The sequence below is a fragment of the Bombina bombina genome, chromosome 5 (genome assembly GCF_027579735.1).
Source record: "Bombina bombina isolate aBomBom1 chromosome 5, aBomBom1.pri, whole genome shotgun sequence".
Taxonomy (NCBI): Eukaryota; Metazoa; Chordata; class Amphibia; order Anura; family Bombinatoridae; genus Bombina; species Bombina bombina.
In genome coordinates this window covers 593,136,594-593,159,218 of record NC_069503.1, presented here as the reverse complement: position 1 = coordinate 593,159,218, position 22,625 = coordinate 593,136,594, and the positions used below count along the sequence as shown (strand labels likewise).

The 22,625-nt window shown below is 39.5% G+C and overlaps 1 protein-coding gene across 2 annotated transcripts in view; it reads left to right on the top strand.

The window, feature by feature from the left end:
- Window positions 1-22,625, top strand: part of TPK1 (thiamin pyrophosphokinase 1) — a 1,063,326-nt gene that overhangs the window by 65,043 nt on the left and 975,658 nt on the right. The window lies entirely within an intron of this gene.

Sequence of the window (22,625 nt, the reverse complement as noted above, 5' to 3'; positions counted from 1 at the left end):
CAAGTTTGAATCTTTTTTTGGTGTAGTAATAATAATAATAATGATACTAAGCAAGATAATGTGGTTGATTAGTATCTATTAGAAACGTTTATCTAATGATCTTTATACAAAATCCACCGTTAAAGGGACATAATACTCATATGCTAAATCACTTGAAACTGATGCAGTATACCTCTTACTGTGATCTCATGAGATTTGACTTAACTCTCATGAGATTTCATAGTAAGCTTCCTTTACCTGATTGGTGAAATAATATGAGTTCACGAGGCTCATCCTTTCAGCTGTCCTAGGACAGACACACTAAAATGCTGCTTAGAAATCCTTTACAATGGGAGGTGGCTACTGAGGAACTTTTGAGGTAAAATATCTTTCTTTTTTACATAGAGATGTTCAGGAGAGATTTTCTAGTCAGCTTTTTACAGCTATGCTGCATCACTTTCAACTGTTTAAACATTTGGGTATTATGGCCCTTTAAAGTAAATGTCATTTTTTTTTTTTTTTTTTTTTTATTGGATAAATTATTTGATAAGCTTTTCTAAAGGACTATGATTGACCCAAATGTTTGTTAACCGGAATTAATATTTCTATTACCTGTAGTATCTCCCTATACGAGCATATTGTTTAAAGAGACATTAAACGCTTTTCGATTGTAATGTATAAACTTTAAGTATGAAGTTTAAATCAACCATGCAATACAGTTTCATTATTTATTTTTGCCCCTTCCCTTTAACTCTTAATTGTAAAAAGAAAATTCTCTAATGTGCATTTTCTTATTGCAGTATTGCTTGCTTTTAATTGATGTGTCTAATCTCTGCAAAGGCAAAGTCAGATTTGAAAACCAGTAATGTACTACTGGGACCTAGCTGAGCAAATATGGTGAACCAAAGATGTTATGCATGTTGCAGCCAATCAGCAGCTCCCAGTAGTGCATTCCTGGCCCTTAGCCTATGTAGGTATACTTTTTTTTAAAAGATTCAAAGAGAACAAAGTAAATTTGACCATTTCTGAGCATTTTGGAGTGTACATGTAAAAGCTCAGACTCATATATCTGCTACATACCTGTCCCTATTTGGCCTCAGCAGAGGATTGAGCATGGGCATGTGATTTTATGGATATCCGTTTCATGTTTTTATGTCACCCATAAAAGTTACATTTTTCTTTTTGGGAGTCTTATTGATGGAGGCGTGCAGTCACCTTATTTTCATTATCTAAGGAAACAAAATACCAGTGGCTAGCTGTGTCTACTCCAGTAATAACATTGTAGCAAACATGGTGTTATTGCATTCAACATTTTTAAACATATCATGATTTAAAGTGATGGTATATTTCAGACTATAAGAATGTTGCAATAAACTATTACAACAGTTTGCAAGTAAAACCATATAATTTGATTATTTAAAGTTTACCATCACTTTAATGAAAGGCAGCTGAAGAATCTTGTAATTACAAGTGTTTGTTTTCTGTTTCTTTTAATTATGGTGCAGTTTTTAAATAAATAAGCATGATCTTTTATTTATTTGTCCTTTATGGACCACACTAAAGTTTTTGTTGTTTATACTGAAAGATATCTATCTATCTATCTATCTATCTATCTATCTATCTTAAAGAAGTGCATTCAGCTCCTTCATGATGATCCAAATGCAGAAGTAAGTGGCTGCTTGTTTGGTAATCATAGTGTGGGGATCTTTTACTAGTATCATTCCGCCTACAAAAAGATACGAACGGTGATGGTTATATTTTTCATTTTAGAGATATTGAGACCATGTAGAATGCACTGAATTTTGGTTCTCTTTAGGTTTGCCTGCTTTAAAGGGAACAAAATTTGTATTCTGTAATTTATTGAAGCTGTCATTTTTGTATTAGTGTCCCTTGTGCTATATGCTTAACTCATGCAAAGGGGTTAAACACATACATAAAGATCAACCTGGGAGCGGCGAAACATTGCAGCTATTGAGCAGAAAACACCCAGTGAGCTAGCTGGGGCTCTGTACACATATAGTCACTACCATTATAGTGATGGTAAATTTGCCTCCAGAACTTCACATATTCTGAAAGCTCTTCTCCTAACTAGCATATCTATTTCCTAATTTGGTTCCAAAGTCAAATGTACTTTTAATACTCAGCATTTTTGTCAGGCTATGTTACCTCGTTTTAATGCAGCCTCTCTCAACAATTTGGCTTAGAGTTCTTTGACTGACAGGTCTTTCAGCCAATCGGAGCCTCAATATGCGCCCCATGTAAATTAATCATAGCACGCTCCCGTGCTTGGAACTCTGCCTAGAAGTTAAACTGCACACGCCCAACTCCCTACGTTATTTGCGCAACAGAAACAGTGATGCTGATTGCTGAAAACAGTAATCACTGTTTCTGTTGCGCAAATAGCGTAGAGAGTTGCACGTGTGCAGTTCAACTTCTAAGCAGAGTTCTAAGCACGGGAGTGTGCTATGATTAATTTACATAGTGCGCATGGTGAGGCTCCAATTGGCTGAAAGAGCTGTCAGTCAAAGAAGCCTAAGCAAAATTGTTGAGAGAGGCTGCATTAAACAAGGTAACATAGCCTGACAAAAACGCTGAGTTTTAAAAGTACATTTGACATTGGAAACAAATAAGGATATCGATATGCTAGTTAGGAGAAGAGCTTTCAGAATATGTGAAGTTCTGGAGGCAAATTTACCATCACTTTAAGTACAAAAAAAGTGATGAACAAAGAGCTAGCTCAACTATGATGTATGATATTATTAATAAAATTTCATTAAATTAGGTGCAGCCAGGAAACGCTATATGCAAAAATAAGTATATAAGAAAAGTTGATGCACCGGTATAAGGTGCGTCCAAAAGGCCATGAGTAAAGCACACTCACTATCTATAATAATTTACAGAGACAATTATGGTAATATGCAAAAAAAATTAATTTATGTGATCATAAATTATATAAAATTCAACATATATGTAAACATGTATATAAACAAATATGTAACTGCACACATGAAGACACACAGACAAAGACACATGGGCCCCTCACAACAACTTGAGCGTTACTTATCTGGCTACATAAATACACATGGAGCACCATAAATAAATCGGCTTTAAAGAGTAAATAGTACACAGTTCAGCATGGGAATGCAGAGATGGAACAGGCTGATGATTAAGGGTTAATGGTCAGATGAGCTGGATGCAAGCCTATGAGGCCCTTGGCCTTGATATTTCAAAAAAATATATGCCCAGTTCAACAGTAAGAAAAGTTATAAACAGTTCAGCATGGATGTGTTTGTAAGCAAAAGCTGTAATTGTAAAAGCAGGCAAGGAAGCGCTCAATATGACAGTTCCAAAAGTAGGGACCAGTGTGGGGTATCCATATAAGCTCTAGCCAGGATGATAACAAGGCGGACCGTCGTTAGCGAGACTGCCAACTCCACCGGTCACAGAATTTCAGGTATACTACCTCTCCTATAGCTAGTGAGCAAGCAATTAACGTCTCACTTCACCTCCACACGGTAAATCACAGCAGAATGAAGTGGGGGGATCCCACAATTCGGGAGCTGCACACCAACGTGTCCTCTTGTGCGTTTTGGTCCGTTACAGTTTTTTTTTAAATATCAAGGCCAAGGGCCTCATATGCTTGCATCCAGCTCATCTGACCATTAACCCTTAATCATCAGCCTGTTCCATCTCTGCATTCCCATGCTGAACTGTGTACTATTTACTCTTTAAAGCAGATTTATTTATGGTGCACCATATGTATTTATGTAGCCGGCTAAGTAATGCTCAAGTTGTTGTGAGGGGCCCATGTGTCTTTGTCTGTGTGTCTTCATGTGTGCAGTTACATATTTGTTTACATACCTGTTTAGTAAACAGTGTTTACATATATGTTGAATTTTATATATTTATGATCACATAAATTATTTTTTTGTGTGCATATTACCCTAATTGTCTCTGTAAATTATTATAGATAGTGAGTGTGCTTTTCTACTGGCCTTTAGGACGCACCTTATACCGATGCATCCACTTTTCTTATATTCTTATTTTTACAGTGTCTACTGTGTTCTGTTTCCAAAACTGGACTTTTGTTGTGAATTTAATTCATTTGCAGGTGTTAAACACAAATATGGGTTGATTCCAATCTTACAAAATACATACTTCTTAAATTTGAAGCCATCACAATGCGAATGCTAACACCATTTCTGTATTGGGAATTTCTTTTTTTTTTTTATCCGAGCAGTTATGTGATGCATGGACACAATTGACTTTGGCGATCACAAAGTGATCCATGAGTTTTGCACTATACTTTAACAAAAAAAGACACACATCGAATACAATAGACAAAGAGTTGATGAAGTGCTAAACTGTCCATTTCTAATTTCTTAATTTCTTTCATGTAATTAGCAAGAGTCCATGAGCTAGTGACGTATGGGATATACATTCCTACCAGGAGGGGCAAAGTTTCCCAAACCTTAAAATGCCTATAAATACACCCCTCACCACACCCACAATTCAGTTTTACAAACTTTGCCTCCTATGGAGGTGGTGAAGTAAGTTTGTGCTAGATTCTACGTTGATATGCGCTCCGCAGCAGGTTGGAGCCCGGTTTTCCTCTCAGCGTGCAGTGAATGTCAGAGGGATGTGAGGAGAGTATTGCCTGTTTGAATTCAATGATCTCCTTCTACGGGGTCTATTTCATAGGTTCTCTGTTATCGGTCGTAGAGATTCATCTCTTACCTCCCTTTTCAGATCGACTATATACTCTTATAAATATACCATTACCTCTGCTGATTTTCGTTTCAGTACTGGTTTGGCTTTCTACAAACATGTAGATGAGTGTCCTGGGGTAAGTAAGTCTTATTTCTCCAACATAGGTGTGTCCGGTCCACGGCGTCATCCTTACTTGTGGGATATTCTCTTCCCCAACAGGAAATGGCAAAGAGCCCAGCAAAGCTGGTCACATGATCCCTCCTAGGCTCCGCCTACCCCAGTCATTCTCTTTGCCGTTGTACAGGCAACATCTCCACGGAGATGGCTTAGAGTTTTTTAGTGTTTAACTGTAGTTTTTATTATTCAATCAAGAGTTTGTTATTTTGAAATAGTGCTGGTATGTACTATTTACTCAGAAACAGAAAAGAGATGAAGATTTCTGTTTGTATGAGGAAAATGATTTTAGCAACCGTCACTAAAATCCATGGCTGTTCCACACAGGACTGTTGAGAGCAATTAACTTCAGTTGGGGGAACAGTGAGCAGTCTCTTGCTGCTTGAGGTATGACACATTCTAACAAGACGATGTAATGCTGGAAGCTGTCATTTTCCCTATGGGATCCGGTAAGCCATGTTTATTACGATTGTAAATAAGGGCTTCACAAGGGCTTATTAAGACTGTAGACTTTTTCTGGGCTAAATAGATCATATTTACACATATTTAGCCTTGAGGAATCATTTAATCTGGGTATTTTTTGTAAAATAATATCGGCAGGCACTGTTTTAGACACTTTATTCTATAGGGGCTTTCCCTAATCATAGTCAGAGCCTCATTTTCGCGCCGGTATGGCGCACTTGTTTTTGAGAACAGCATGGCATGCAGCTGCATGTGTGTGGAGCTCTGATACATAGAAAAGTCTTTCTGAAGGCATCATTTGGTATCGTATTCCCCTTTGGGCTTGGTTGGGTCTCAGCAAAGCAGATTCCAGGGACTGTAAAGGGGTTAAATATAAAAACGGCTCCGGTTCCGTTATTTTAAGGGTTAAAGCTTCCAAATTTGGCGTGCAATACTTTTAAGGCTTTAAGACACTGTGGTGAAAATTTGGTGAATTTTGAACAATTCCTTCATGTTTTTTCGCAATTGCAGTAATAAAGTGTGTTCAGTTTAAAATTTAAAGTGACAGTAACGGTTTTATTTTAAAACGTTTTTTGTACTCGGTTATCAAGTGTATAACTGTTTTACATGTCTGAACTACCAGATAGACTGTGTTCTGAATGTGGGGAAGCCAGAATTCCCATTCATTTAAATAAATGTGATTTATGTGACAATGACAATGATGCCCAAGATGATTCCTCAAGTGAGGGGAGTAAGCATGGTACTGCATCATTCCCTCCTTCGTCTACACGAGTCTTGCCCACTCAGGAGGCCCCTAGTACATCTAGCGCGCCAATACTCCTTACTATGCAACAATTAACGGCTGTAATGGATTATTCTGTCAAAAACATTTTAGCCAAAATGAACACTTATCAGCGTAAGCGCGACTGCTCTGGTTTAGATACTGAAGAGCATGACGACGCTGATAATAATATTTCTGAAGGGCCCATAACCCAGTCTGATGGGGCCAGGGAGGTTTTGTCTGAGGGAGAAATTACTGATTCAGGGAACATTTCTCAACAAGCTGAACCTGATGTGATTACATTTAAATTTAAGTTGGAACATCTCCGCATTCTGCTTAAGGAGGTATTATCCACTCTGGATGATTGTGACAAGTTGGTCATCCCAGAGAAACTATGTAAAATGGACAAGTTCCTAGAGGTGCCGGGGCTCCCAGAAGCTTTTCCTATACCCAAGCGGGTGGCGGACATTGTTAATAAAGAATGGGAAAGGCCCGGTATTCCTTTCGTCCCTCCCCCCATATTTAAAATATTGTTTCCTATGGTCGACCCCAGAAAGGACTTAGGGCAGACAGTCCCCAAGGTCGAGGGAGCGGTTTCCACTGTAAACAAACGCACCACTATACCCATAGAGGATAGTTGTGCTTTCAAAGATCCTATGGATAAAAAATTAGAAGGTTTGCTTAAAAAGAGGTTTGTTCAGCAGGGTTACCTTCTACAACCAATTTCATGCATTGTCCCTGTCGCTACAGCCGCATGTTTCTGGTTCGATGAGCTAATAAAGGCGGTCGATAGTGATTCTCCTCCTTATGAGGAGATTATGGACAGAATCAATGCTCTCAAATTGGCTAATTCTTTCACCCTAGACGCCACTTTGCAATTGGCGAGGTTAGCGGCTAAGAATTCTGGGTTTGCTATTGTGGCGCGCAGAGCGCTTTGGTTAAAATCTTGGTCGGCTGCTGCATCTTCCAAGAACAAGCTACTTAACATTCCTTTCAAGGGGAAAACGCTGTTTGGCCCTGACTTGAAAGAGATTATCTCTGATATCACTGGGGGTAAGGGCCACGCCCTTCCTCAGGATCGGCCTTTCAAGGCAAAAAATAAACCTAATTTTCGTCCCTTTCGTAGAAACGGACCAGCCCAAAGTGCTACGTCCTCTAAGCAAGAGGGTAATACTTCTCAAGCCAAGCCAGCTTGGAGACCAATGCATGGCTGGAACAAGGGAAAGCAGGCCAAGAAACCTGCCACTGCTACCAAGACAGCATGAAATGTTGGCCCCCGATCCGGGATCGGATCTGGTGGGGGGCAGACTCTCTCTCTTCGCTCAGGCTTGGGCAAGAGATGTTCTGGATCCTTGGGCGCTAGAAATAGTCTCCCAAGGTTATCTTCTGGAATTCAAGGGACTTCCCCCGAGGGGGAGATTCCACAGGTCTCAGTTGTCTTCAGACCACATAAAAAGACAGGCATTCTTACATTGTGTAGAAGACCTGTTAAAAATGGGAGTGATTCATCCTGTTCCATTAAGAGAACAAGGGATGGGGTTCTACTCCATTCTGTTCATAGTTCCCAAAAAAGAGGGAACGTTCAGACCAATCTTAGATCTCAAGATCTTAAACAAGTTTCTCAAGGTTCCATCGTTCAAGATGGAAACCATTCGAACTATTCTTCCTTCCATCCAGGAAGGTCAATTCATGACCACGGTGGATTTAAAGGATGCGTATCTACATATTCCTATCCACAAGGAACATCATCGGTTCCTAAGGTTCGCATTCCTGGACAAGCATTACCAGTTCGTGGCGCTTCCTTTCGGATTAGCCACTGCTCCAAGGATTTTCACAAAGGTACTAGGGTCCCTTCTAGCTGTGCTAAGACCAAGGGGCATTGCTGTAGTACCTTACTTGGACGACATTCTGATTCAAGCGTCGTCCCTTCCTCAAGCAAAGGCTCACACGGACATTGTCCTGGCCTTTCTCAGATGAACGTGGAAAAGAGTTCTCTATCTCCGTCAACAAGGGTTCCCTTCTTGGGAACAATAATAGACTCCTTAGAAATGAGGATTTTTCTGACAGAGGCCAGAAAGACAAAACTTCTAGACTCTTGTCGGATACTTCATTCTGTTCCTCTTCCTTCCATAGCTCAGTGCATGGAAGTAATCGGGTTGATGGTAGCGGCAATGGACATAGTTCCTTTTGCGCGCATTCATCTAAGACCATTACAACTGTGCATGCTCAGTCAGTGGAATGGGGACTATACAGACTTGTCTCCGAAGATACAAGTAAATCAGAGGACCAGAGACTCACTCCGTTGGTGGCTGTCCCTGGACAACCTTAGTCACAAGGGATGACATTCCGCAGACCAGAGTGGGTCATTGTCACGACCGACGCCAGTCTGATGGGCTGGGGCGCGGTCTGGGGATCCCTGAAAGCTCAGGGTCTTTGGTCTCGGGAAGAATCTCTTCTACCGATAAATACTCTGGAACTGAGAGCGATATTCAATGCTCTCACGGCTTGGCCTCAGCTAGCGAGGGCCAAGTTCATACGGTTTCAATCAGACAACATGACAACTGTTACGTACATCAACCATCAGGGGGGAACAAGGAGTTCCCTAGCGATGGAAGAAGTGACCAGAATCATTCTATGGGCGGAGTCTCACTCCTGCCACCTGTCTGCTATCCACATCCCAGGAGTGGAATATTGGGAAGCGGATTTTCTGAGTCGTCAGACATTGCATCCGGGGGAGTGGGAACTCCATCCGGAAATCTTTGCCCAAGTCACTCAGCTGTGGGGCATTCCAGACATGGATCTGATGGCCTCTCGTCAGAACTTCAAAGTTCCTTGCTACGGGTCCAGATCCAGGGATCCCAAGGCGGCTCTAGTGGATGCACTAGTAGCACCTTGGACCTTCAAACTAGCTTATGTGTTCCCGCCGTTTCCTCTCATCCCCAGGCTGGTAGCCAGGATCAATCAGGAGAGGGCGTCGGTGATCTTGATAGCTCCTGCGTGGCCACGCAGGACTTGGTATGCAGATCTGGTGAATATGTCATCGGCTCCACCTTGGAAGCTACCTTTGAGACGAGACCTGCTTGTTCAGGGTCCGTTCGAACATCCGAATCTGGTTTCACTCCAGCTGACTGCTTGGAGATTGAACGCTTGATCTTATCGAAGCGAGGATTTTCAGATTCTGTTATCGATACTCTTGTCCAGGCCAGAAAGCCTGTAACTAGAAAGATTTACCACAAAATTGGGAAAAAATATATCTGTTGGTGTGAATCTAAAGGATTCCCTTGGGACAAGGTTAAGATTCCTAAGATTCTATCCTTCCTTCAAGAAGGATTGGAAAAAGGATTATCTGCAAGTTCCCTGAAGGGACAGATTTCTGCCTTGTCTGTGTTACTTCACAAAAAGCTGGCAGCTGTGCCAGATGTTCAAGCCTTTGTTCAGGCTCTGGTTAGAATTAAGCCTGTTTACAAACCTTTGACTCCTCCTTGGAGTCTCAATTTAGTTCTTTCAGTTCTTCAGGGGGTTCCGTTTGAACCCTTACATTCCGTTGATATTAAGTTATTATCTTGGAAAGTTTTGTTTTTAGTTGCAATTTCTTCTGCTAGAAGAGTTTCAGAATTATCTGCTCTGCAGTGTTCTCCTCCTTATCTGGTGTTCCATGCAGATAAGGTGGTTTTACGTACTAAACCTGGTTTTCTTCCAAAAGTTGTTTCTAACAAAAACATTAACCAGGAGCTTATCGTACCTTCTCTGTGTCCGAAACCAGTTTCAAAGAAGGAACGTTTGTTGCACAATTTGGATGTTGTTCGCGCTCTAAAATTCTATTTAGATGCTACAAAGGATTTTAGACAAACATCTTCCTTGTTTGTTGTTTATTCCGGTAAAAGGAGAGGTCAAAAAGCAACTTCTACCTCTCTCTCTTTTTGGATTAAAAGCATCATCAGATTGGCTTACGAGACTGCCGGACGGCAGCCTCCCGAAAGAATCACAGCTCATTCCACTAGGGCTGTGGCTTCCACATGGGCCTTCAAGAACGAGGCTTCTGATGATCAGATATGTGGGGCAGCGACTTGGTCTTCACTGCACACTTTTACCAAATTTTCCAAGTTTGATACCTTTGCTTCTTCTGAGGCTATTTTTGGGAGAAAGGTTTTGCAAGCCGTGGTGCCTTCCATTTAGGTGACCTGATTTGCTCCCTCCCTTCATCCGTGTCCTAAAGCTTTGGTATTGGTTCCCACAAGTAAGGATGACGCCGTGGACCGGACACACCTATGTTGGAGAAAACAGAATTTATGTTTACCTGATAAATTGCTTTCTCCAACGGTGTGTCCGGTCCACGGCCCGCCCTGGTTTTTTTTTAATCAGGTCTGATAATTTATTTTCTTTAACTACAGTCACCACGGTACCATATGGTTTCTCCTATGCAAATATTCCTCCTTAACGTCGGTCGAATGACTGGGGTAGGCGGAGCCTAGGAGGGATCATGTGACCAGCTTTGCTGGGCTCTTTGCCATTTCCTGTTGGGGAAGAGAATATCCCACAAGTAAGGATGACGCCGTGGACCGGACACACCGTTGGAGAAAGCAATTTATCAGGTAAACATAAATTCTGTTTTTCTGTGACACTCTAAGCTATGGTTGGGCACTTTTTTAATAAAGTTCTAAATATATGTATTCAAACATTTATTTGCCTTGACTCAGGATGTTCAACATTCCTTATTTTCAGACAGTCAGTTTCATATTTGGGATAATGCATTTGAATCAAATATTTTTCTTACCTTAAAGATTTGACTTTTTTCCCTGTGGGCTGTTAGGCTCGCGGGGGATGAAAATGCTTCATTTTATTGCGTCATTCTTGGCGCGGACTTTTTTGGCGTAAAAAATCTTTCTGTTTCTGGTGTCATACGTGTCGCCGGAAGTTGCGTCATTTTTGACGTTCTTTTGCGCCAAAAAATGTCGGCGTTCCAGACGTGGCATCATTCTTGGCGCCAAAAGCATTTAGGCGCCAAATAATGTGGGCGTTTTATTTGGCGCTAAAAAAATATGGGCGTCGCTTTTATCTCCACATTATTTAAGTCTCATTATTTATTGCTTCTGGTTGCTAGAAGCTTGTTCACTGGCATTTTTTCCCATTCCTGAAACTGTCATTTAAGGAATTTGATCAATTTTGCTTTATATGTTGTTTTTTCTCTTACATATTTCAAGATGTCTCACGTTGCATCTGAGTCAGAAGATACTTCAGGAAAATCGCTGTCTGGTGCTGGAACTACCAAAACTAAGTGTATCTGCTGTAAACTTTTGGTAGCTATTCCTCCAGCTGTTGTTTTTATTAATTGTCATGACAAACTTGTTAATGCAGATATTTCCTTTAGTAATGTACCATTACCTGTTGCAGTTCCATCAACATCTAATGTTCAGAATGTTCCTGATAACATAAGAGATTTTGTTTCTGAATCCATCAAGAAGGCTATGTCTGTTATTCCTCCTTCTAGTAAACATAAAAAATCTTTTAAAACTTCTCTTTATACAGATGAATTTTTAAATGAACATCATCATTCTGATTCTAATGACTCTTCTGGTTCAGAGGATTCTGTCTCAGAGATTGATGCTGATAAATCTTCATATTTATTTAAAATGGAATTTATTCGTTCTTTACTTAAAGAAGTACTAATTGCTTTAGAAATTGAGGATTCTGGTCCTCTTGATACTAAATCTAAACGTTTAGATAAGGTCTTTAAATCTCCTGTGGTTATTCCAGAAGTTTTTCCTGTTCCTGGTGCTATTTCTGAAGTAATTTCCAGAGAATGGAATAATTTGGGTAATTCATTTACTCCTTCTAAACGTTTTAAGCAATTATATCCTGTGCCGTCTGACAGATTAGAATTTTGGGACAAAATCCCTAAAGTTGATGGGGCTATTTCTACCCTTGCTAAACGTACTACTATTCCTACGTCAGATGGTACTTCATTTAAGGATCCTTTAGATAGGAAAATTGAATCCTTTCTAAGAAAAGCTTTTCTGTGTTCAGGTAATCTTCTTAGACCTGCTATATCATTGGCTGATGTTGCTGCAGCTTCAACTTTCTTTCATGTAATTAGCAAGAGTCCATGAGCTAGTGACGTATGGGATATACATTCCTACCAGGAGGGGCAAAGTTTCCCAAACCTCAAAATGCCTATAAATACACCCCTCACCACACCCACAATTCAGTTTTACAAACTTTGCCTCCGATGGAGGTGGTGAAGTAAGTTTGTGCTAGATTCTACGTTGATATGCGATCCGCAGCAAGTTGGAGCCCGGTTTTCCTCTCAGCGTGCAGTGAATGTCAGAGGGATGTGAGGAGAGTATTGCCTATTTGAATGCAGTGATCTCCTTCTACGGGGTCTATTTCATAGGTTCTCTGTTATCGGTCGTAGAGATTCATCTCTTACCTCCCTTTTCAGATCGACGATATACTCTTATATATACCATTACCTCTGCTGATTCTCGTTTCAGTACTGGTTTGGCTTTCTACAAACATGTAGATGAGTGTCCTGGGGTAAGTAAATCTTATTTTCTGTCACACTCTAAGCTATGGTTGGGCACTTTGTTTATAAAGTTCTAAATATATGTATTCAAACATTTATTTGCCTTGACTCAGAATGTTCAACATTCCTTATTTTTCAGACAGTCAGTTTCATATTTGGGATAATGCACTTGAATTAATCATTTTTTTCTTACCTTCAAAAATTTGACTCTTTTTCCCTGTGGGCTGTTAGGCTCGCGGGGGCTGAAAATGCTTCATTTTATTGCGTCATTCTTGGCGCGGACTTTTTTGGCGTAAAAAATTCTTTTCCGTTTCCGGCGTCATACGTGTCGCCGGAAGTTGCGTCATTTTTTGACGTTATTTTGCGCCAAAAATGTCGGCGTTCCGGATGTGGCGTCATTTTTGGCGCCAAAAGCATTTAGGCGCCAAATAATGTGGGCGTCTGATTTGGCGCTAAAAAATATGGGCGTCGCTTTTGTCTCCACATTATTTCAGTCTCATTTTTTCATTGCTTCTGGTTGCTAGAAGCTTGTTCTTTGGCATTTTTTCCCATTCCTGAAACTGTCATTTAAGGAATTTGATCAATTTTGCTTTATATGTTGTTTTTTCTCTTACATATTGCAAGATGTCTCACGTTGCATCTGAGTCAGAAGATACTACAGGAAAATCGCTGTCTAGTGCTGGATCTACCAAAGCTAAGTGTATCTGCTGTAAACTTTTGGTAGCTATTCCTCCGGCTGTTGTTTGTATTAATTGTCATGACAAACTTGTTAATGCAGATAATATTTCCTTTAGTAAAGTACCATTGCCTGTTGCAGTTCCTTCAACATCTAAGGTGCAGAATGTTCCTGATAACATAAGAGATTTTGTTTCTGAATCCATAAAGAAGGCTATGTCTGTTATTTCTCCTTCTAGTAAACGTAAAAAATATTTTAAAACTTCTCTCCCTACAGATGAATTTTTAAATGAACATCATCATTCTGATTCTGATGACTCTTCTGGTTCAGAGGATTCTGTCTCAGAGATTGATGCTGATAAATCTTCATATTTATTTAAAATGGAATTTATTCGTTCTTTACTTAAAGAAGTACTAATTGCTTTAGAAATAGAGGATTCTGGTCCTCTTGATACCAATTCTAAACGTTTATATAAGGTATTTAAATCTCCTGTGGTTATTCCAGAAGTTTTTCCTGTTCCTAATGCTATTTCTGCAGTAATTTCCAAAGAATGGGATAAATTGGGTAATTCATTTACTCCTTCTAAACGTTTTAAGCAATTATATCCGGTGCCGTCTGACAGATTAGAATTTTGGGACAAAATCCCTAAAGTTGATGGGGCTATTTCTACCCTTGCTAAACGTACTACTATTCCTACGTCAGATGGTACTTCGTTTAAGGATCCTTTAGATAGGAAAATTGAATCCTTTCTAAGAAAAGCTTTTCTGTGTTCAGGTAATCTTCTTAGACCTGCTATATCATTGGCTGATGTTGCTGCAGCTTCAACTTTTTGGTTGGAAACTTTTAGCGCAACAAGTAACAGATCATGATTCTCATGATATTATTATTCTTCTTCAGCATGCTAATAATTTTATCTGTGATGCCATTTTTGATATTATCAGAGTTGATGTCAGGTTTATGTCTCTAGCTATTTTAGCTAGAAGAGCTTTATGGCTTAAGACTTGGAATGCTGATATGGCTTCAAAATCAACTCTACTTTCCATTTCTTTCCAGGGTAACAAATTATTTGGTTCTCAGTTGGATTCTATTATCTCAACTGTTACTGGTGGGAAAGGAACTTTTTTACCACAGGATAAAAAATCTAAGGGTAAAAACAGGGCTAATAATCGTTTTCGTTCCTTTCGTTTCAACAAAGAACAAAAGCCTAATCCTTCATCCTCAGGAGCAGTTTCAGTTTGGAAACCATCTCCGGTCTGGAATAAATCCAAGCCTGCTAGAAAGGCAAAGCCTGCTTCTAAGTCCACATGAAGGTGCGGCCCTCATTCCAGCTCAGCTGGTAGGGGGCAGGTTACGTTTTTTCAAAGAAATTTGGATCAATTCTGTTCACAATCTTTGGATTCAGAACATTGTTTCAGAAGGGTACAGAATTGGTTTCAAGATGAGACCTCCTGCAAAGAGATTTTTTCTTTCCCGTGTCCCAGTAAATCCAGTGAAAGCTCAAGCATTTCTGAATTGTTTTTCAGATCTAGAGTTGGCTGGAGTAATTATGCCAGTTCCAGTTCCGGAACAGGGGATGGGGTTTTATTCAAATCTCTTCATTGTACCAAAGAAGGAGAATTCCTTCAGACCAGTTCTGGATCTAAAAATATTGAATCGTTATGTAAGGATACCAACGTTCAAGATGGTAACTGTAAGGACTATCTTGCCTTTTGTTCAACAAGGGCATTATATGTCCACAATAGATTTACAGGATGCATATCTGCATATTCCGATTCATCCAGATCATTATCAGTTCCTGAGATTCTCTTTTCTGGACAAGCATTACCAGTTTGTGGCTCTGCTGTTTGGCCTAGCTACAGCTCCAAGAATTTTTACAAAGGTTCTCGGTGCCCTTCTGTCTGTAATCAGAGAACAGGGTATTGTGGTATTTCCTTATTTGGACGATATCTTGGTACTTGCTCAGTCTTTACATTTAGCAGAATCTCATACGAATCGACTTGTGTTGTTTCTTCAAGATCATGGTTGGAGGATCAATTTACCAAAAAGTTCATTGATTCCTCAGACAAGGGTAACTTTTCTGGGTTTCCAGATAGATTCAGTGTCCATGACTCTGTCTTTAACAGACATGAGATGTCTAAAATTGATTTCAGCTTGTCGAAACCTTCAGTCACAATCATTCCCTTCGGTAGCCTTATGCATGGAAATTCTAGGTCTTATGACTGCTGCATCGGACTCGATCCCCTTTGCTCGTTTTCACATGCGACCTCTTAAGCTCTGTATGCTGAATCAGTGGTGCAAGGATTACACAAAGATATCTTTATTAATATCTTTAAAACCGATTGTTCGACACTCTCTAACGTGGTGGACAGATCACCATCGTTTAATTCAGGGGGCTTCTTTTGTGCTTCCGACCTGGACTGTAATTTCAACAGATGCAAGTCTCACAGGTTGGGGAGCTGTGTGGGGATCTCTGACGGCACAAGTAGTTTGGGAATCTCAGGAGGTGAGATTACCGATCAATATTTTGGAACTCCATGCAATTTTCAGAGCTCTTCAGTTTTGGCCTCTTCTGAAGAGAGAATCGTTCATTTTTTTTCAGACAGACAATGTCACAACTGTGGCATACATCAATCATCAAGGAGGGACTCACAGTCCTCTGGCTATGAAAGAAGTATCTCGAATTTTGGTTTGGGCGGAATCCAGCTCCTGTCTAATCTCTGCGGTTCATATCCCAGGTATAGACAATTGGGAAGCGGATTATCTCAGTCGCCAAACGTTGCATCCGGGCGAATGGTCTCTTCACCCAGAGGTATTTCTTCAGATTGTTCAAATGTGGGAACTTCCAGAAATAGATCTGATGGCGTCTCATCTAAACAAGAAACTTCCCAGGTATCTGTCCAGATCCCGGGATCCTCAGGCGGAAGCAGTGGATGCATTATCACTTCCTTGGAAGTATCATCCTGCTTATATCTTTCCGCCTCTAGTTCTTCTTCCAAGAGTAATCTCCAAGATTCTGAAGGAATGCTCGTTTGTTCTGCTGGTAGCTCCGGCATGGCCTCACAGGTTTTGGTATGCGGATCTTGTCCGGATGGCCTCTTGCCAACCGTGGACTCTTCCGTTAAGACCAGACCTTCTGTCACAAGGTCCTTTTTTCCATCAGGATCTGAAATCCTTAAATTTAAAGGTATGGAGATTGAACGCTTGATTCTTGGTCAAAGAGGTTTCTCTGACTCTGTGATTAATACTATGTTACAGGCTCGTAAATCTGTATCTAGAGAGATATATTATAGAGTCTGGAAGACTTATATTTCTTGGTGTCTTTCTCATCATTTTTCTTGGCATTCTTTTAGAATACCGAGAATTTTACAGTTTCTTCAGGATGGTTTAGATAAGGGTTTGTCCGCAAGTTCCTTGAAAGGTCAAATCTCTGCTCTTTCTGTTCTTTTTCACAGAAAGATTGCTAATCTTCCTGATATTCATTGTTTTGTACAAGCTTTGGTTCGTATAAAACCTGTCATTAAGTCAATTTCTCCTCCTTGGAGTTTGAATTTGGTTCTGGGGGCTCTTCAAGCTCCTCTGTTTGAACCTATGCATTCATTGGACATTAAATTACTTTCTTGGAAAGTTTTGTTCCTTTTGGCGATCTCTTCTGCCAGAAGAGTCTCTGAATTATCTGCTCTTTCTTGTGAGTCTCCTTTTCTGATTTTTCATCAGGATAAGGCGGTGTTGCGAACTTCTTTTGAATTTTTACCTAAGGTTGTGAATTCCAACAACATTAGTAGAGAAATTGTGGTTTCTTCATTATGTCCTAATCCTAAGAATTCTAAGGAGAAATCGTTGCATTCTTTGGATGTTGTTAGAGCTTTGAAATATTATGTTGAAGCAACTAAGTGTTTCCTAAAGACTTCTAGTCTATTTGTTATCTTTTCCGGTTCTAGAAAAGGCCAGAAAGCCTCTGCCATTTCTTTGGCATCTTGGTTGAAATCTTTAATTCATCATGCCTATGTCGAGTCGGGTAAAACTCCGCCTCAAAGGATTACAGCTCATTCTACTAGGTCAGTTTCTACTTCCTGGGCGTTTAGGAATGAAGCTTCGGTTGATCAGATTTGCAAAGCAGCAACTTGGTCCTCTTTGCATACTTTTACTAAATTCTACCATTTTGATGTATTTTCTTCTTCTGAAGCAGTTTTTGGTAGAAAAGTACTTCAGGCAGCGGTTTCAGTTTGAATCTTCTGTTTATGTTTTTCATTAAACTTTATTTTGGGTGTGGATTATTTTCAGCAGGAATTGGCTGTCTTTATTTTATCCCTCCCTCTCTAGTGACTCTTGCGTGGAAAGATCCACATCTTGGGTAGTCATTATCCCATACGTCACTAGCTCATGGACTCTTGCTAATTACATGAAAGAAAACATAATTTATGTAAGAACTTACCTGATAAATTCATTTCTTTCATATTAGCAAGAGTCCATGAGGCCCGCCCTTTTTTGTGGTGGTTATGATTTTTTTGTATAAAGCACAATTATTCCAATTCCTTATTTTATATGCTTTCGCACTTTTTTCTTATCACCCCACTTCTTGGCTATTCGTTAAACTGAATTGTGGGTGTGGTGAGGGGTGTATTTATAGGCATTTTAAGGTTTGGGAAACTTTGCCCCTCCTGGTAGGAATGTATATCCCATACGTCACTAGCTCATGGACTCTTGCTAATATGAAAGAAATGAATTTATCAGGTAAGTTCTTACATAAATTATGTTTTTTGAATGTCCAATACTCTGAAATAGCCACAGATGCCATTTTAGATGTAAATAGGTATATATGGTCCACAATCACTCATTAAACCTAAATTCACTTCTATTGTATAGTCCCTTGGTAGAGAGCAAGACAAACATTTACACGTATTTAATAGAGACATTTGGGCAAGAAAGATCTAATTGTCCTTCTAAGGTTAGCTACTCTCTGTTGTCTAGAAAGTTGTCTTGGCAAGTATCCCTTTTACTTTCTGTGACTTGTGTTTGGCTGTGACTGGCTATTATATTTTCTTGGAAAATCTGACATCTATCATTGCTTTTATCTGCATTGTGTCTCTCTCTATGGGGTTGAATACAATCTTTCAGAAATTCTTGACATTTATTTATTTTAAGAAAGGGTCACAATATTTCAGAGTCAAACACAGCCAATTTTGATAACTTCCATGATATTTGATCTCCATTTCGTCTCAACAGCATCTTTCCGGTTCTGAGCATGTGCAGATCAGGAGCCTGTGTGTTACTGATCGATCTGTGGGTGTTAAACATTTATTAATGCCTTTGACTGTTGAATTTGATGTGTTAATTTTGTTGTCCATATTTAGTCAATACCTTGTGGTCAGGTGGATTGTGATTGCCACAGTCTATGCTGTCCAGGCATCATATGAACATCTCAGTAACAAAGAAAGCGGGTCTCAGGCATAGAAGTAGTTTGTGAAAAAAAGCACATTAATTGCTGGCATCACTTGGGAGAGATTACAGTACATAAAAACAAGCTACATGTAGCAGGGAATGGTCAGACGCGTTTCGGCTCACGCCTTCATCCGTGACCTGTGAATTATACAATGCTGGACATATAAATACCCTCAGTGAAAAGCTGATTGGACAATTTACATAATGAATAATTGATTGAGGAGATCATAGTGACCGCCCCTGTGAATGCTTTAACCCTTCACTCTAAAGGAAAAAGGAAAAAAGAAAAAGAAAAAACACACATTGTTCAAAATATGAAAGAATGCCCCTATGCATATCAATGTTACACATCTTTTTCCCCATACAAGGTTTTACATTTTATGTTTATTTATATTCAACTTTACTGAGTGAGAGTGCAAATAGAAATCTGGGGGAGGCCCTTATCAGTTACTAATGAATTATATATTTGCCATTTTTATCGCAGTCTCCATCCATACCAGATATTGATATTATATTTAAGCCTAACAGGTTAACGTATGGTATAGGTCGAAGCTTGCAACACTGGCAAAACATCCACCCAGAAAACTATAACAAACATAATTGCTCTATCACTGAGAATAGCTGAACACAAATTTGCTCGCCTAATATTAAGATGATATGAGAAAAATTGTGTCTATTCTACAAATAATATGGGACAATCTAATAAAAGTTGATGAAACATATAAGAGCATCACATAGAGCCCAGAAAGGAGGGGGAATGAAATTATCTGGGTTAGTAACTTATCAGAGAGATGTCACATAAATAAAACTAAGTTTGTAGTGAATATTCCCTCTTGTTGTTATAACCATTGTGCTGAAGAATAAACCTAATTTCTAATAACCCCAAGGGGTGTATATAAGAATTTGCCCATATGTTTCATCAAACCTAACTGTATGTTGTTTCTAAATCAATTAATATTGAATGAGTTACCTATTTCCAGACATTAATTATGTCTGAATCGATATTGAAACCCAAAGGTGCCCTTGTTCTCAGGGTGAAAATCCAAAAGGCTTCTCTTTTGGAAAGGATCTCATCCACATTACCCCCTCTTACAGGACGGCGAATTAACTCAATCACCAGCCATCTGAATGAGTCCACCTTACAATCATGTTCGACAATAAAATGCTCTGCCAATGCTGAACATGGATTGACATTGGAGATATCATTGAGATGTTCCCTAATCCTTTCTCGGACTTCCCTGGTGGTCATACCTACATATTGTAGGTTACAAGATGTGCACTTGATCATGTAGACAACATACTTATTTCTACAATTGGAGAAATGATCCACATTATATATCCGTTGAGTAACGCACGATTGAAATTGCTTCGTAACCATCGCTTGGCCACATGCTTTGCAGCTTGATTTGCCACACTTGAAGTGACCTTTAGTGGTTAACCAACTGTCTTTTTTAGCATAACCACGAATCATACTGGGAGACAAGTGGTTGCCTAAGGTTTGATTTCGTCTTCAGACGAAACGAAAACCTTTTTTGACAATAGGGTTCAAAGATGCATCACCCATTAATATGGGTAAATTCTTCTTTACAATTTTAATAATGGCATCATATTGTCTACTGTATCGTGTGCTAAAATTTATTTTATCATCTTGTGCAACAATTTTTTCTGACCTATACCTAGGTTTGTCCTTTAGGAGAGATGACCTGTCCATAGCTTCCACTTGAGCTGCTGCTTTCTCTATAATAGAGACTTCGTATCCTCGTTCAATAAATTTTTGTCTTAATGCAACACCCTCTAATAAGAAGGTCTGTTCGCTAGAACAATTGCGTTTTAATCTTATGTATTCGCCTTTTATCATACCAAAGCCTGTGCACCTAGGATGCAAACTCTTCATATGAACATCCATTATTATATTTTCCCAAAACAAATGTTATTATTATTTTGATTGTTTAGATTTAAAAGCCGACAAACACCCAATAAACAAGTTCAACAGAATTGGAATTGACCCCTATGTGTCTAACACTGTATTTTAATGTCCTGAATCATATATTGATTTAGAAGAACTTATTATATTTTGGGATCTGAAGATTACCCTAAATTTTTGTTTCATTGGAGGGATATACTTAGTGTATTTTTGAAAGTTCTGTTATAAAAAATCAATAAAAAATCAATACAATTATACAAAAATAAATAAAATCCACAATTGTGTATTTAAGACTTAAATTGTAACTTTTTTTTTTTTTTGCAATACACTAGCAAAAATGCTTGTAACATAATCTACAGATGTCAGTCATAACTTTTACTGTGCACAAGGCACACAGATCAGACATCCATATGTCCTCTACACTTGCAAATACAAGTAGATGGAGAAATACTTATATTCAGAATTGAAATGCACTATCAGATGATTCAGATAGAACAAGCAATTTTAAGGGCTCATTATTTTGGTGACCAAAAATGATCTATTACTGGAGAGAAAAATAAGTTAATTTTTTTAACTTGTATTGAGAAAAGAATGCCAGGTGACCATGTCTACATGGAACAAAGATTGAAATGTTATACAAAGGATAATCCGTTGTGAGGCAGAACAATCAGTAAATGTATGGTAACATAGTTTGTAGAAAAGTCCAAATTGTTTTTATAACATTGTTATTTTATAGCAGGATCCCTGGCTGGTCCGGTTGAGTTATCACAATATTATTTGTGTTTTCTATTTACAAGTTTTCAGCTAAGCATCTGTAGAGGACTTGTGGGTCCATGAGGTAAATAGGATTGGGTTCAGTCCTTATTATCTTTCACTCTGGTTGACTGGGTCAGTGGAGTTCCACTGCGTCTCTCTCTGTTGTTTCTGATAATTTTTGGACCTAGATCATTCCTTCCCACGTGGTTGGATGGTTGGAGGGCTTTGTTCCTCCTTTCTGCTGGTTTAGGTGGTTTTGCCTTCAGAGGTTCTAGGACTTGTTCCTTTAGTTGTTCTCTTTTTCATTGGGAACTTTTGGACTTGTCCATTTTTCTCCTTGTGGGTTTGGTCACCTTATGAGGACCTGCTTCCTTCGGGAGACTTTTTGTCCCCTTTTAGGGACATTAGGCCGAGTGGCTTCTCCTGGGCTCCGCTTAGGGGTTCTTTCCTGGGGTTGGGGATGTTCTGCTTCTTTTTCCTTGGCTGTTGTCCTCTGATTTTGTATCTGAGGTGATGGGAGACTAGCCGTTGCTCTGTTCTGGGGACTTTGTCCTCAATGTATCCCCTTAATCTTGATAGTAGTGGTGTTGTTTGGACGCCTGTTAGGCTCTAGAGTCTTATACGACTTTGTGATGCCTTTACTCTTTTGGAGTGTTGGACTCCTGCAAGGGGTGGTCTCTTCCCTTTGGGTAGGGAGTTGCAAGGGACTCTTGTTCTCACTATCCGGGATATTCTAGATATTTCTCTGTGAGTCTGTTTTTTATATCAGACGAGGTACTTAAGTTCCTGGGATATTGTTTATTTTCAGCAATTGTAAGGCTCGGGCCTATCTTTGTTCTGAGTTTTCCGGTTAATTGAGTGTTTACCTCAACTTTTTTACTTAATGGGTCCTGCTGTGGGATGCTACCGGACCTTTCTGATCCTAGGATTGGTTTGGAATGCTCCAGGGAACTTAGGCTATGGCCTTTTGTTCTGGCGGGTTGATCTGTTTTTAACCGGGCTAGGTTTTATGAGCGCCAATGCTGCTTGGAGCTTGTCTTGTCTTGAATGATACGGTTTCCCTTAGGACAGTCAGCTGATGTAACCTGACAGTTGGCTTAGCTGCCTAGCAAGTGGAAGGTTTCAGGTGAACAGCTGCAGCTATTGCACCTTGAATGTGTACTAGCAGGCTGTTTTTTTAACGGATTCCTCAGTGTTCATCAGGACGTGGCCTTGATTTTCT